Consider the following 6,000-nt stretch of genomic DNA (forward strand, 5'->3'; position numbering starts at 1 on the left):
GGAATGAAATGGGCTGACTTGGTTAATCGACCAACGATTACCCAAATGCTATCATGCTGCCTTTTTTTGGTTGGAAGTTTTGTGACGAAGTCCATCACAATGTTCTCCCACTTCCAAACAGAAATAATAAAGACAAAATCGTGACATAATTAATACCTTGACATAATAAAAATTATTCGGTTACAAGACGGAAAAAATAAAACAAATACAATTATATAAAAAAAAGAGACGAATGTCATACTCGATTATTTAAGTACGTTGGTTGTTACGAACTGGAAAGGACCTTACTTGCGCGATTATTACACTTGTTCATAGAATTGTATGGTTTTTACGTACATATATCAAACCGTGTGAACTCACCAACTATTCAGTTATTTGACATTATTTGTAACATCCCGAAAATTCCAAAATAATATTAATTATATTACTTAATAATAGAGGGAAAGTTACTCGGGTTATCAGGAAATAAATAAAAGAATAGAGGTTGGTATGGGTCGGGCTAGTGTTGGGTAATGGACGTGGGTCTTGGACGTGGATTAATTGAGATGGGTTAAATGAGAATGGGATTTCAGGGATATAAATACCCCTAAAATCCCAAAATATCTTCATTTTCACCAAACTCCCTAACACACACACACACACACACACACACACCACACACCTACCGCCGCCGGCCGGCCGAGCCAAGGGAAGAGTCGGGCAGGTCCGAGAGAGAGAGATTAGTGTGCTAGCAAGTTAAACAAGATCCAAACAAGCTCAAAAAGGTATGATTCTTGACCTTTAAGGTTTAAAGATCCAAGCTTTTTAGTGTATAAGCGACCGAGGATGGTCGGGAAGCGTAGTGGGTGATATTGAACCATAGCAAGGGTGTTAAAAACGCTCAAAATGCTGGAAAGAAACCGAACAGCAGCTGTCTGGGTAACTTCGCCTGCATCTGGGCAACTTCGCCTTCAACGCGATGAACTTCGCCTGCAAGCTAAGTTCGCCTGATGAACTTCGCCTGCAAGCTAAGTTCGCCTAATGGCAACTTCGCTGTAAAGTTAAGTTCGCCTAACTGGTAACTTCGCCTGCGGCCAAGTTCGCCTGATGACAACTTCGCCTGAAGCCAAGTTCGCCTGGCTGGTAACTTCGCCTACAGCTAAGTTCGCCTAAGGTTAACTTCGCCTAGAGCTAAGTTTGATTAGAAAATAAATTAAAAAGCGATAAGTTAAGTAAGCTACTACTAGGCCACCAGATTAGATCAGGCGAGTAATGATACGTGTAACTTGTACAGTCAGCCGAGCTCAGATAGAGAAGGGATTTACAGCTATCAGAAAAAGAAGCAGAATTCAGGTGAGTTTCTAGCCCCATTTATGTGTTACGTTTTCGGGGCTGTGTGCATACTCAATATGTTTGTTAATACACTTATCCTAAGAGATAAGTGTATGCCTTATATGGATAATGTGAAATATATGAATGATTGCTTGATGGTACGTGAACGATCTTCGGATATTGCACGTACTGTCAGGTTGCAGCGCTAAGAATAAGGTAAGTATGTTATGTATGTTCATGTGTATGAACATGATAGAGATAATAGAAGAAAGAAATGATAACGTATGGTTGTATGGTTAAGAAGAGGGTTCCGAGCCCTAGTAATACTCGAGGAATGTAGGGCGTAATGCTCTTTATAACGTAAGATATGAAAGTAAGATAATACAAAAGAAAGTAAGAAAGTATGAACGAAAGGATATAATTTTATGTGTATGCCGTGTATGGTATATGTGATCGATATGATTGACTGCTTGACGGTACGTGAACGATCTTCGGATATTGCACTTATCGTCAAGGGAAGTGACTAGCACCTTACATGGATATTAAATAATAACGTATAGTGTTCCTTTTATGGAAGGTATAGTGTTCCTTTTATGGAAGGTATAGTGTTCTTTTTATGGATAGTAAAGTGTTCCTTCTATGGATAGTATAGTGTTCCTTCTATGGAAATTATATATGGTAGGGTAATGGTAATGGTTCTTTTAATGAATATTACGTGACGATCCTCCTATGGATATTTATACAAGGTTAAGGTAGTAATATGTGTCTTCGGATACGGGAAGTAATATATGGGAATAAATTGTATGATACCTGATTAACTAGAACTCACTCAGCGTAGCTGACTTTTAGTATGCACGCAGGTGAGCCGATTACAGAGCTAGCAAGAGGATGACGCATGACATGGATTGAACGGCTGGCATCTGAAGAAAGAAGTAAAGATGTTTTGAAAATAAAGTTTTGTGTTATGGTATCAAAGAAAAGATTTAATGTTTTGTAACAAATGATTGATGTTTTATATTCCGCGAAAAGTTTTAATAAACTCTGATTTGAAGGACTGTGTTTATGAGTAAATCCGACACGAAAGTAGGGCCACCGGGTTCGGGGCCTTACAAGTTGGTATCAGAGCATAAGTTCGAGAGATTTAAGCATCCTACATGCTTAGACTCGAACAGAGAATGGGATTTAAGTAAGAAAAGAAAGAAGATGCCAGTTCAAGAATGCCATGTGTCGCTCAAGCAAAAATCAGTAAAGGTAAGGTGTATGATTAAATGATATATGTTAATGAGAAAGAAAAGATACGTGAACGATAAGGATAGAAGTAATTGATTGTTTGATTTGACTAACTGCTTAAGGAGAACCAGCACAAATAGACTCATAAAGGGAAGCGAATAGGACACGGAAAGCAACGTGATCAGCTAGTCACAGCTGGCCACTGTTATTACCTGTTAGCCTTGCTATCCTTGTACTAAATAGTTCCTTGAGTGATGATGTTTGTGTTGTCCCTTTAGGAATACTGATGGCTGGAGCTGGAGAAGTTGTGGGAACTGGGGTCGCACTGGACGTCGTGGCAGGCCTCGTCTTGTCCGGCAACCCTCGGTAGAAGAAGCTTCCCACACCGAAGATGAAGGGAGCGCCGCTGGAGGAGACCAGAACAACAACGAAGAAGTTCAACTTAGCCTTGCAGTTCAAGCAGCCATTGTTCAAGCTGTAGTTGCTGCTGTGAAGAACCTGAATCCCGAAGGATCTGCTGGGAGCCGTGAACGAACCGTTGAAGGGGCAGGTGGTAATAATAGAAAGGATGACGAGAGAGAAAGGGGTGACTCGAGTGAGGTAAAGTCTGTGAAAGATGATGATAGGAAGAGGGGCCGAGGCGGTTGCAACTATAAGTCCTTCAAAGGTTGTGACCCGCCTAAGCTGACTGGTTTAGGAGACGCAATCGCTACTCTTCAGTGGATAACCGCCATGGATAAGGTTATCCGCATTAGCGAGTGCCGTCCTGACCAAGCTGTCGGTTATGCCACTCAATCTTTTGAAGATGAGGCTATGTATTGGTGGGAGAGTGTGGAGCAGAGGAAGACCCGTGAAGAGATCAAGGCGATGAGTTGGAATGACCTAAAGGACATGGTGATGAAGAGATTCTGCGCTGATACAGAAGTTGAAAGAGTGGAGATGAAGTTTCTGAATTTGAAAGTGGGAGGGATGACACAACGGGAGTATACTACTGAATTCAACCGCATGTCTAGGTTGGTACCTGACATGGTGAACACCGAAGCTAAAAGGATCAAGTGTTACGTAAGGGGACTTCCACGGAATGTTCGCACTTTGGTTAAGTCTAGTAAGCCCGCAACATTTGACTCGGCCGTGGAATTGGCCGAGATGATTTATGAGGACCTTGCCAACTGTGAAGGGGAGAAGATGGAACCGAAGAAAAAGAACCCAACCCCAGAACCAGAGGAAGCCAATGAGGTGGATCCACGCAAAAAGAAGGCAAGGCAAGAGGGGTTCACTGCTTGTGAAAAATGTGGGAAGAGACACCCCGGAGAGTGCAGAAAGGGATTAGGTGTTTGCTACAGGTGTGGAAGAGCAGGACATTCCTCTTGGGAATGTAATGATTACCATAGGTGTCACAACTGTGGAGGACGTGGGCACTTAGCAAGGGATTGCAAGAAGCCAAAGGGAGGACATGAAGGAGAGAAGAGTGCTTGAGGTTTAACAGATTCCTCCGTATGCTTAGAGAAGCCATTCAAGAAGGCTAGATGCTAGCCATAAGTATTAAATCTATGTGTAACTTATTGATGACTCGATGCGTGTTGATTTATGTTGAAATTTAGACTGGTGTTTATTAATTATGGTACGAATTCTCTGAATGCATGTTAGTCATGATAAATTGACGTGTTGTGATAGAGTGTCGACTTAGGCTTTAGCACTAATATGATATAAGACAAAGCCTCTTAAAGATCGAAACGAGACTTGGTACATTGAGGGCCTCATGGACAAGCTACCTTAAATAGCTATTACACATAACCACCATTCGATGACTGCAAAGTCGGAAGTAAGAGGGGTAACTCAGAAAACGAAGGCGATTCAATAAAGCGTGTAAATATAAGAAGTTTTCCTTTTATAGGGAATAAGTTAGGTTTCGGGGACGAAACCTCTTTAAGAAGGGAAGACTTGTAACATCCCGAAAATTCCAAAATAATATTAATTATATTACTTAATAATAGAGGGAAAGTTACTCGGGTTATCAGGAAATAAATAAAAGAATAGAGGTTGGTATGGGTCGGGCTAGTGTCGGGTAATGGACGTGGGTCTTGGACGTGGATTAATTGAGATTGGTTAAATGAGAATGGGATTTCAGGATATAAATACCCCTAAAATCCCAAAATATCTTCATTTTCACCAAACACACACACACACACACACACACAACACACCTACCGCCGCCGGCCGGCCGAGCCAAGGGAAGAGTCGGGCAGGTCCGAGAGAGAGAGATTAGTGTGCTAGCAAGTTAAACAAGATCCAAACAAGCTCAAAAAGGTATGATTCTTGACCTTTAAGGTTTAAAGATCCAAGCTTTTTAGTGTATAAGCGACCGAGGATGGTCGGGAAGCGTAGTGGGTGATATTGAACCATAGAAAGGGTGTTAAAAACGCTCAAAATGCTGGAAAGAAACCGAACAGCGGCTGTCTGGGTAACTTCGCCTGCATCTGGGCAACTTCGCCTTCAACGCGATGAACTTTGCCTGCAAGCTAAGTTCGCCTGATGAACTTCGCCTGCAAGCTAAGTTCGCCTAATGGCAACTTCGCTGTAAAGTTAAGTTCGCCTAACTGGTAACTTCGCCTGAGGCCAAGTTCGCCTGATTACAACTTCGCCTGAAGCCAAGTTCGCCTGATGGCAATTTCGCTGTAAAGCTAAGTTCGCCTGGCTGGTAACTTCGCCTACAGCTAAGTTCGCCTAAGGTTAACTTCGCCTAGAGCTAAGTTTGATTAGAAAATAAATTAAAAAGCGATAAGTTAAGTAAGCTACTACTAGGCCACCAGATTAGATCAGGCGAGTATTGATACGTGTAACTTGTACAGTCAGCCGAGCTCAGATAGAGAAGGGATTTACAGCTATCAGAAAAAGAAGCAGAATTCAGGTGAGTTTCTAGCCCCATTTATGTGTTACGTTTTCGGGGCTGTGTGCATACTCAATATGTTTGTTAATACACTTATCCTAAGAGATAAGTGTATGCCTTATATGGATAATGTGAAATATATGAATGATTGCTTGATGGTACGTGAACGATCTTCGGATATTGCACGTACTGTCAGGTTGCAGCGCTAAGAATAAGGTAAGTATGTTATGTATGTTCATGTGTATGAAAATGATAGAGATAATAGAAGAAAGAAATGATAACGTATGGTTGTATGGTTAAGAAGAGGGTTCCGAGCCCTAGTAATACTCGAGGAATGTAGGGCGTAATGCTCTTTATAACGTAAGATATGAAAGTAAGATAATACAAAAGAAAGTAAGAAAGTATGAACGAAAGGATATAATTTTATGTGTATGCCGTGTATGGTATATGTGATCGATATGATTGATTGCTTGACGGTACGTGAACGATCTTCGGATATTGCACGTATCGTCAAGGGAAGTGACTAGCTCCTTACATGGATATTAAATAATAAAGTATAGTGTTTTTTTTAT

This window comes from Bidens hawaiensis, unplaced genomic scaffold, assembly GCF_021521415.1.
Source record: "Bidens hawaiensis isolate Kalapana, Puna unplaced genomic scaffold, B.hawaiensis_p1.1 tig00031772_1, whole genome shotgun sequence".
In the NCBI taxonomy this organism is placed as follows: Eukaryota; Viridiplantae; Streptophyta; class Magnoliopsida; order Asterales; family Asteraceae; genus Bidens; species Bidens hawaiensis.